The sequence below is a fragment of the Rutidosis leptorrhynchoides genome, chromosome 1 (assembly GCF_046630445.1).
Source record: "Rutidosis leptorrhynchoides isolate AG116_Rl617_1_P2 chromosome 1, CSIRO_AGI_Rlap_v1, whole genome shotgun sequence".
NCBI classification, from domain to species: Eukaryota; Viridiplantae; Streptophyta; class Magnoliopsida; order Asterales; family Asteraceae; genus Rutidosis; species Rutidosis leptorrhynchoides.
This window is the reverse complement of record NC_092333.1, coordinates 571,549,503-571,560,648: the sequence shown is the minus strand read 5'-3', so window position 1 is coordinate 571,560,648 and position 11,146 is coordinate 571,549,503.

Genomic DNA, 11,146 nt, shown 5'->3' with positions numbered 1-11,146 from the left:
ATTAATACAATCCTAGTATATACCATAAGTATATATATAGTGTACAAAAGATTTATTTGTTAAAATAATAATTTAGATAATAATGATTTACTAATAATAATAATAATTTTATTAATAATGATAATACTAATAGCAAAAAAAATGAAAATGATAACTGTTAATGATACTAATAATAATAACTCTAAAATAATATTAATACTAATACCATACTTATGTTAATAATAAGGGTTCTAATATTTATAAAATGATAAATGATAATCATAATAATACTAGTAAATATTAATGATGATACTGATAAATATGATATTATTAATTGTAAATGTACTGATGATACTATTATTTATAAACCGGTACAAATTCTAATATTGATGATAATAATATATTTTTATTTCCTTCATAATAATAATAATGATAATCATAATCATAATCCTAATGATGATAAAATACTAAAATGATAAGTTTATTACTAATAATAATATTATTAATACCTATCATAATAATAATAGTAATGTCTATAATACTTTCAAATATGATAACAAGTATGATACTAATAATAACAATAACAATAACAATCAAAACAATCACAATAATAATAATAATACTAATAATAATTAATATATAATAACAATAAAAAAATTAGAAAAGAAAACTACCTCACATGAAAAGAGTTTCAAAAAAAAAAAGAAACTACCGTCCTCTGGACTCGATCTCGTGACCACATGCTCACACGCAAACACTCTCGACCATCCCACCAATTCTGATTCTCTGTACTAATATCGAATTTAAATTTTATATATAAACTGTTTTTCTTCTATTCCTCTTCTTCTCCACAAGTCTCATGGATTCAACAAAACATCAATAACCAAAAAAAAAATAAAAAATCGGGGTTCCCTTTAAAGCTTCAAAACATTACAGAAAAAAAAATAATTTGGGTTCTAAAATAAAAAAAAAAAAACACTAAGGCCTACTGCAGCGTCGGTTCTTGGAACAAAACAAAAAAAATTGATTTCGTAATAGATAACATTATAGATAATGTTTATAACACGAAATAGTTTTCTAAACATGTATAAAAACTACTGGAATCGTCAATTTGATCAGAAACATATACACGAACGCGAATTTGTCTCAAGAACAATTGTTGACTTTTTTTAAACTAAACTTTGACTTCAAAATTCAAGATCGATATAAAGATTTGAGAGTTGAGATTTTGCAGATAGATTCAAAGAAAGATTTCTAACCTTTCTGCATTTTTAGATTTTGAAACTTTATTCGAAATTGAATTAAGAGAAAAAAAAATTGGAGCGTGCAGAGAAGAAGAAAACAAAAATATCGCTGTGCTCTTTAATCCCATTGGATTTCCTTTTTATTTGATTTGCAATTATACATAATCATGTTGTAATAATAGAGATCGGTTGATAAAAAATGGAGAAAATGTCAACACAGGTTCACGAGTTGGGAGCAGGAAAGAAACAAAAAATAATAATAATAATAGAGATAAAGGATACAGAGGTCAAGCGTATAATATAGATCCTTACTGCTTTTTTTTTAATTAATAATAATAATATATAATAACAATACTATTAATATCTAATAATATTAATAAAATTAATAATAATGATAAATATAATATTAATGATAATAATAATTGTAAAAATGATAATAATAATAATAATAATAATAATAATACCATACTAATTATGATAATATTAATATTTTATCGATAATAATAATATTAGTAATAATAATCTAATTTATACATCCAATTTCATCTTTATATGATATAAAGTGATATTATGAATACAAATATTGATATTTGACGATACAAATAACATTACTACAACAACTATATTTGTATTTAAATTTAATTTATTAATATCATCTATTATTATGTAATATTTAATAATTATGTAATATGTATTGTAACATATACTGAATATTATATATTTATGCATTTTAATATAAATATATTATAATATTTATTTACATACTAATTATATTATACTTATGTATGTAATTATGAAAAATATAAATGTTTTATATATGTAAGTATTATATATATTTATTAAAATAGTACATTATTTCATCATAGATATATTATAAATTTCTACATATACATAATATAATAATTATGTATAAAATCATATATATATATATATATAGTTATATTTATGTATATATGTGTACTACCATATATATAAAATCATGTTTTAAATGTTGAGTAGATGATTAATTATGTATATTAAACAATTAACTACAAAGTATAACATTGTACATTTAATATTTTGATAACGTTGGTAAAATATGTTTGAATCATTTATATACAATATACTATATATATTCAAAATAAAAATCTTTAGTTATTAAATGTTATCTTTTATAATAACAAAATTACTTAATAGTTCATTAATACTAATATAATTAGTTTTATATATAATTATTTATATTTACATTCTTAGTTACAATTAAAGGTTCGTGAATCGTCGGAAATAGTTAAAGGTCAAATGTTATCATGAAATAGTTCAAACATAATGAGACTCGGTTTAATAGACTTTGCTTATCGAGTCGAATCATATAAGATTATGTTTAAATTTGGTCGGAAATTCCCGGGTCATCACATCATCAACATTTGGTCCCATTGCGATGATCGGCTCCTGATGGTGCGAGACGTAACCTTTTTTTATGAACGGATTTGAGTTGTTTTGTTACACGAATTGATTTATTGTATATGTGGTATTTTATTGAATTTAGGTTGATTTCACACACATATAGGCAACTAGTCCTATTCGTGTAGTTTATTTTGTTGGTAAATACGATTCGTTCCACAGGGAGATGGAGTGTTTAATGATTTTTAATAGTCTTTGATGTCAAACTTAATTAAAGGGGGTTTTGGATTAGGAATTTATAATATAACAGTAAAAGAAAATAACTTAAACTAATTTACTAAATAAAATTACAAGATTACAATAATTAACTTAAAAAGGAACTAAATGAAAATATACTAATTATGATGCGACAATTATATTACTAAATGGTAATTAGTAAAATAGTAACTTTTAATAAAACTATATTTTTAGAATTTTATTTTGAGTAATTATAATATAAACTTATTTAAATTAACTAAATGACAAGTTTTAATTATATTAATATAAATTATTAGGAATAGTAATTTAACTAATTACAAACTAATTATAAATTATAAACTTTTAATTAACACTAATTATAAGGTTAAAACATGTATTAAAGTATTTTATAATAAGTAATATAAATTATGTAATAATAACTTAAATATAATAATTAAAATAACTAAAACCCTAATTTTGCCCTAACTGGTACTGTAGCCGTGTCTTGTACATACGCGTTTCGCGTATTTATACGCGTATCGCGTATAATTTAAAACCTACGCGAATTGTGTGAATCTGGTCGTACAGTTTGAATTACAGGCATACGCGTTTCGCGTATACCATACACGATTCGCGTATGATATATAAACTGTGACAAACAGTCTGTTACGAAATTTAAATGTTTTTATGTATATTTTTTATTTTATAATAATAATTCGTAAATAATAATAATAATACTTTTACAAGAAATAATAATGGGATAAATGGGAGTGTTTACTTAAATGTGTCACCCCTAGGTCCATGGATTGTTTTGAGTTTTAAGCCCTATTTAAAATGTTTTAGTAATAAACTTTATATTTTTCTTTCGAATGAATATAAGGTTACAACTAACTAAAATAAATCTAATTTTCATTGGATTCTTTTTAGATAGCTACTATTCCCTAAGTATTTAAATTGAGACCTAGCCTAGTTTTGACTTTCGCCAATACCCAAATCGTAACGGTTTCCCTTTTTACAATTTCACTGTCATATAATTATTGATATTACCCAAACTACCGAAGTTTATTTCTAAATTGGTGTTAATAACTTATCCATAAATTCGTCTAGATCATTTTAATGTTGAAGCTTAATTTATGTAAATAAAAACAACTTTCGTTATTTAAATTTAATAAATTAAGTGGCAAGGGTTAAATACCTAATTACACAATAATGGTTCTTTTAACTAGGCTCAATATTAAAAATACTAAAGTTACATTTTAACTTTTACAAATGATAACAATCCATTTTACTAGGGGCTCTACATCTAAGCAAACACTAAGGTAATTTAGTTATTCATTACACTAAGGTAAACATAAAAATATAGATATGCAAACATAATAACAACGATAATTTTAACATAGTAACTTACTAAAATATCTTCACTTTCATTAACTTCAAACGGTAGAAAATTACAATAATAACACCCTTAATCACGAACAATACACCCTTAATATTTGAAACTAATCCTAATATTTGAACTTTGAAACTGAAATGAAAATAATACAGAACAATAATATGTATGTATGTATATTAATTTGTGTGTGTATAATAATTCTTCTATTTGATATATGCTCTTTTCCCCCTGGTCTGTACTCCGTATTTATCATTGAAATAGAAGTAGTAGTTGAGTCAAAAGCCATTCCATTTGCTGCAGCACTAAGAAAAAGAATTGTTTTAAAATGTATAAAGTAGCCGCCCCCTTCTAGAATTCTGGCACTATTACGGCCTAACATTACGCGTTTCGTGTAGAGTCTACACGATTCGCGTAAGACCAGATTACTACGCGTTTCGTGTAGGTCTACACGATTCGCGTATGTGTAAATGACAGTTTCCTTTATTTTTCTTTTTCGTTTGTTCTTTGTTGATCCCGTATGGATGTGTACCATTTTGGACGACTTGTGTAACCTTTTTCTTCAGTCTTCTTCGTTCTTGAATTCGGATAAACATTTTCTCGATATATATTTGATTTAAACTCATCGTTTATCGTTGTTTCTTCAAATAGCAAGCTCTTGTCCACTTTTGTCGTTTTTCTTGAATATTATACGTTGAATGTCTTTTTAGATGATAAAAGCTGATGAAATATAACTGATATTGCGTCGAATAATATGTATGTTTAGAGCAATATCAAAATACCCCACACTTGAACGTTGCTTGTCCTCAAGCAATTACATCTTTTAACAGAATCGGAACATTACATATTTTTAGATCACACAACACACACTACACGAAATGAAACACACGCTATATGGAATAGTTTGAAACACTACACAATTTTTATTGAATCACACGCACACCACACGAAACAAAATTCTGACAACAGAAACAAACATGAAACTCGTGATTAGGGTTTAAAAATTTGGATCCTTAGGGAAAATTGGACCTTGTGAAAACGTTTTATGATTTTATAAAATGTCATGCTAGTTTTTACACTAGACACGTTTTCCGGTTTTAACCTCAAATTCCGGTTGAGGGTAACTGAAAACCGAAGTCTCAGTCGGCGATTAGCAAGCTATTCGCCCCCATGATTGTAGTATCATGGAACTTGAAGCCGAATGTCCAAAAAATAGTTTTACACAATATAATTCATAAAATAGCATAAGTTTTAGAACAAAATTATATCGTGTCCAAATATCATCGGTGAACCATGAGTTTGCACACCTCAATTTGTTATGGCATATGTATGTTGACCGCGGTTAAACATAGATGCAGTTGATCTTTACGGAGATCATCCCTCTGAGGATTAGATTCATTAGTCTTAAAAGCTAATTTGCATTGTGCCCCCCCATTGTACGAAACATATCCTTCTCATGGTTAGGATAAGTCTGACCACCAAAAACCCTGTTTGATGCTGAGGTTAGGTGGATTTCCAGCCGATCTTAGGGATGACTTTTCAAGATTTTTCGTCAACCTACAGCTGTTCTGGACTACATCTTCTAACATAAGTTAGCAAGTGTGTCAATTTGGAAGACTTTACTTCCTTACGGGATGGACTTGATTCATCCTCTATTACTCGTAATAGTGGAATATTCAGGTTTATACGTTCCAAAGCAATGATATCTGCAATAACTTCATAGAAACATGTGATATATGGTTCTCAACATAAGGTTTTATAAATTCTTGTTATACTTGGTTTTCTTTTATAGGTTTTAAACAAATAAACTTATGCGTTTTTAATGTATTGAGACGATAATTTCGGTTTTTGACACCTATGCTTTAATCGCTCGTAGTTACCTTAAAAATTCATTTGATATATTTGTTTAAAATTTTTATAAATCTTGATAAAAATCACCAAATTATAAGTTCTCGAGAATTTATATATTCCCACCCCACACTTAAGATTATGTAATGCCCTCATTACATAAAATCAGATAATAATGTATAAATTTGAGAGGACAAATAGTGTGAAGTATTTGGAACTTCCTTTGTTAACCCATTTGGATTTTCAAATTGTTTTACCTATGATTTTATCCAACGTTTGTATCACAATGTAATTCGATGTTTCGTTTCGTCTAATTGCATTTTCTTCTGTACCTGTCAAAACCATGTTAAAAACATACAAAACATGGGGTTGTACTTCAATCGTACAAAACAATATTACCCCACACTAATTTCTTACTAATATATAATAAAACATAAGAAGTATAAAAGTATTAAAACACACCATACAATAATGTTATTACACACCATAAAAATAAAAATGTTTAAAACAATAGAACTAGTCAAATGGGCTCCAAAATGGTCCTCCTCGTTCGCCCTCCTCCTGTTGCTGTCGCTGCCGTTGCTCGTTTAGGCGTTGTTCCTCGTAGAAACGCCTATATGCATCCTGACTCGCGGCTATGGCGGCGTTATGGTCATATGGTGGAGGTAGAGGGTCATTGGGTGTCTGCCATTGGGGGTATGAAGGATAGGCTGAGGGTGCGTAATTCTGCGGGTTAGACGCGTATAAATATGCCTGATGATGCGCCCACTCTAATTGTGCTCCCTGACCCCTCTGATCGTATCGGATGTTAGACAGAAAATTATACTGATCTAGTTGGGTATGCCTAATATCCCCCAATTGCCGAGACAAAGCAGTATACTGGTCTTCTGATCTCACTCCCCAGTTTTGATATGAGTTACGTACATCTAAACTCAATGCGTTAAAAGAATTTTGGAGCATATCGAAATCATAAGTACCTGTATGAGACGAGCTAGCCTGATCTGTCTCTCTGCGTCTCCTCCTAGCTTCCCTCGCGAGTTCATCATCCTCTTCCATAGGTGCATGAGCAGCAACTTCCTGTTGCCTTAAACTACGTACCCCACCCCTTACACGTATAGCCTTAGCTGTCTTATACACCTCCAATCTTAAAGTTTTAACCTGTTGATCTATCGGTTGGATTGAAGGTGCTAATTCGTTCGGGTCGAGACCGAACCAGGCTGCCAAACACGTGATATAGTGACCCCCCGACATGTCACTGGATCCTCTAGCACCCTTACCAAAATGGGCTAAAAAGTAGGCCACTCCATAGGGTATACTAATAAACGTATCCCTATCTCTGATTGCATCCAAATACCAAAGTTCAACATAATTAATCTTATCTGTATTAAGGAATGGCCTTTGGTTAATTGTGTTCACTATAAATTTATGAATTATTCGATAGCGAACATCAGTGATCTTAAGGTATGATTCTTGGCCTGCTACATAAGTATTCTTTTGGGAAAAAAAGCGCCAGACACTCAAAGAATCATAATCTCCTGTATACCTAGCTCCTGTAAAAATATATTCCCAAAAACCTGGAGCATTCATCTCATTACCGTCGTAAATCCCTAAAGCCATAGTCATGTCGCCTAGGGACATTACTCTATCTACACCACCCAATCTAAATTGTAGGAAACTAGTATCTTCGATATTTTCCGGGTGTATATTCATCCTAACGGTAGAATAAAATTCTAAACACCATTCTCTATATACAGGAGAATTTAACCTAAACAATCTCTCAAAGTCATTATAATACGTGATTTCCCCAAATTCATTCGTGAAACTTTGGGTTAAAATTTCCCTTATCAGTGTATCTAAGTTGACTGGGTCTCCTAGGGGATCCCAATCAACAACGTAAACTGGAGAGATGGTTCGATTTACCAGAATGAGTAAATCCTTAACTTTTTGCACCCTTTGATGTAATTCGTTAGGAAATTGCAGGATCGGGTGTAGGTTCAAGAGTTGTTGTTCCATTTCGGGGGTAACTTGATCTTGTGCTTGTTGTTGGTTAAATGCCCTCATTCTAAATGGTCCCTGCATAACATTTTAAAACAAGAAAATCATCCCAATAGGATGTGTTAATGTTAGCAAAGAGTCTAAATTCAACCTACAAACTTGTTTTCAACACCACATGAATCAATTTATTTCAACAACTTTGGAAGTTTTAGTTCTATGATTCAAAACAAAACAAAAACAAACCAAAAATCATAAATCAAAAATCAAGTTTCATATGCAAAGTTTAATTCACAAGTGAAAACACGCAATTTATCTAAGTGTATCTAATTCAATTCAATCACATTGCGTGTATTTCAGCTTCTAAACAATCCTTAATAGCATTAAAGTTCATACTTGATTCATTAAAATGACAAAAACTATCAAAAACATACTAAAATTAAAAATTACAAAATCAAACAAACAAAATCATGTTCAAGAGTTATAACTACTGACAAAACACTTAAAAACATTTAATTACAACCAAAATAACACACCTCAGTAGCAATTTCACAATTATCCCCAATTTGTATAAACCCTAATTTTTTAATAACCAATTAAACATCAATTTTTCATGCTAATCGGGTTTAATATCATACTAACAACAATAATATAGCAATAATCAAGCAAAAATCAACAAGAACATGTATATACTTCGGATTAAAGCTATAAAGAAATATAATGAAAAATTGGAAGAACACTAGGTAAAATGGGTTTAGGACCCTTACCAATCTAGGCATGTTGAAAGATTGAAGAATTGAAGAAGATTGGAAGTGTTAATTTAAGTTTTTGGGTGTGATTTTCGGGTTTTTGTGTTAGGTTTTCGTCACAGCAGCAGAAATAAAAAAAATGGGAGTGTGAAAACTGTCTGCTGCTCGATCTGATATGTCCAGCTATTTTTTTGACCTTACGCGTTTCGTGTAGGTCTACACGATTCGCGTATGCTTTGAATTCCACGCGTTTCGTGTAGGTCTACACGATTCGCGTATGCTTTGTCTGTAATTTTTTATTTTTTTTTTATATATAACTTAAAATCAATTGAATTTAAAAATATCTTTTATAAATTTATATTTGTAATGGAAATTCGGTTGTTAGACCTGATCTTAATCCGTTTATAAATTTTTAATTTCAATACATGTTTTAATAATTTCAATTTATAAAATTCAATCCATTAAAAGTTAAAGTTTTTAATGTTTTTCGAAAACAAATTTAAAATAAAATAAAATAAAAACACTCTATTTTTGTGTTAAAATTATTAACATTTTTAATTTTAAAACAAGTACATGAAAAATAAAAATTACACAAATTAAAATACACTCTATTTTTTTTTTTTTTTTACCCCTAAATCAACTAATTTTCAAACTTAAAACTTTGTTTCCTATCGATTAGGTAGAGATAAATTCGGTCGTCAAACCTATCATTATCCACGACAAAGATTTACAAGTTATATATTTTTACGGTTATTGATAAAAAGGTATATTTTGCAATCTACTGTAGACTTTTAGAATTTAACAAAAAATTTTGTGCAATTTGAAGAATGAAAATTCAGTTGTGACACCTAAACATTTTCATTTTCAAAGAAACAAGTTAAACTCAAGGCGTTTCACCTTCAATTTAGTAGAAAGGATTTTTTTTTTTAAATTTTTATTTTGTTTTCGTGGTTTACTATTTAACAGATATCTTATGAATCTAACAAGAAATTTCGTGCAATTTGAAAAACGATAATTCAGTTGTAACACTTAACATTTATCGTTTTCAATGAAAACATATTGAACTCAAGGTTCATCACTTTTAAAAGGTAGACCGTTTTAATAGAACATACAACAAACAAAAACAAACCAAACACACCAAAACATTACACACGAAAATGCACAAACACACAATTGGCGAGAAAAAGATTTAAAGAGTGAAGCCTCGTTTGCTCGCCTCGTAGTGGAGTCGCATTATTTCGCTCCCCATTGCTTCGTAGGCGTAACCTCGCTGGTTTAAGAGGTTTTCTTCTGCACATTTTAAAGGGCCTTCTCGGCATAAGGTTACGTACTCGTAATTAGAGTCCGTTTGGTTCTTTGGGCAATCTCCGGAGTGAGTCGGTTTTCCACATTTCACACATTTACCCAAATGACGTGCTCGATGCCTTTTAGCTGATTTAGATTTTCCTCTTGCATAGTTTGTCTCATTTAGTTTCTGTCTTTCTTCTTTCCTCGCCTTATCGCATCTTTTCTTAATATCTAACACCACATCCCTCGGTAAAATCTTATCGCACTTTAAAATGAAATGGTTGTAGATATACTGACTGCGCATCTTGAAATTACACAATAAAAACAAAAAGAAATTAAAAAGGTAGAATGGAGGGAGAAGACTAGTTCTTTAGGGTCTGCTAGGGAAAGACCAATCTAACCCCACTCTTAAAGATAAGAATAAAAATCGAGAATGGAGTTTAAAACCTTAGAGTTACCCTGAATTTATTTGTCCTTAGGGTAGAAGGTGATTTCGTCTCTTTCCGTAGTATTGATTTCTTCAAAGTATAACTTGAGTCTGTGTCCGTTCACTTTGAAAGTTCGACCGTCTTTACCATACAACTCTGCATATCCAGATGGAAAAACCTGTTTTATTATATATGGCCCAGTCCATCGGGATCTAAGTTTACCAATTGAAAACTTGAAACATGATTGGAATACTAATACTTTATCCCCTTGTTCAAATTCTTTCTTTTTTAATCGTGCATCGTGCCATACTTTAGTTTTTTCTTTATACGTTTTAGAATTTTCGTAGGCTTGTAATCTTAATTCATCTAGTTCGTTAAGTTGTAATAACCTATTTTCTCCGGCTTGTACAAGGTCAGTGTTACATTCTCTCATAGCCCAGTATGCCTTGTGTTCAACTTCAACAGGTAGATGACACGCTTTACCGTATACAAGTCTAAATGGTGTGGTACCTATTGGTGTTTTATACACAGTCCTAAAAGCCCACAACGCGTCATCTAACTTGCATTGCCAGATTTTAGGGTTGTTATTAACCGTCTTCTCAAGTATGCGTT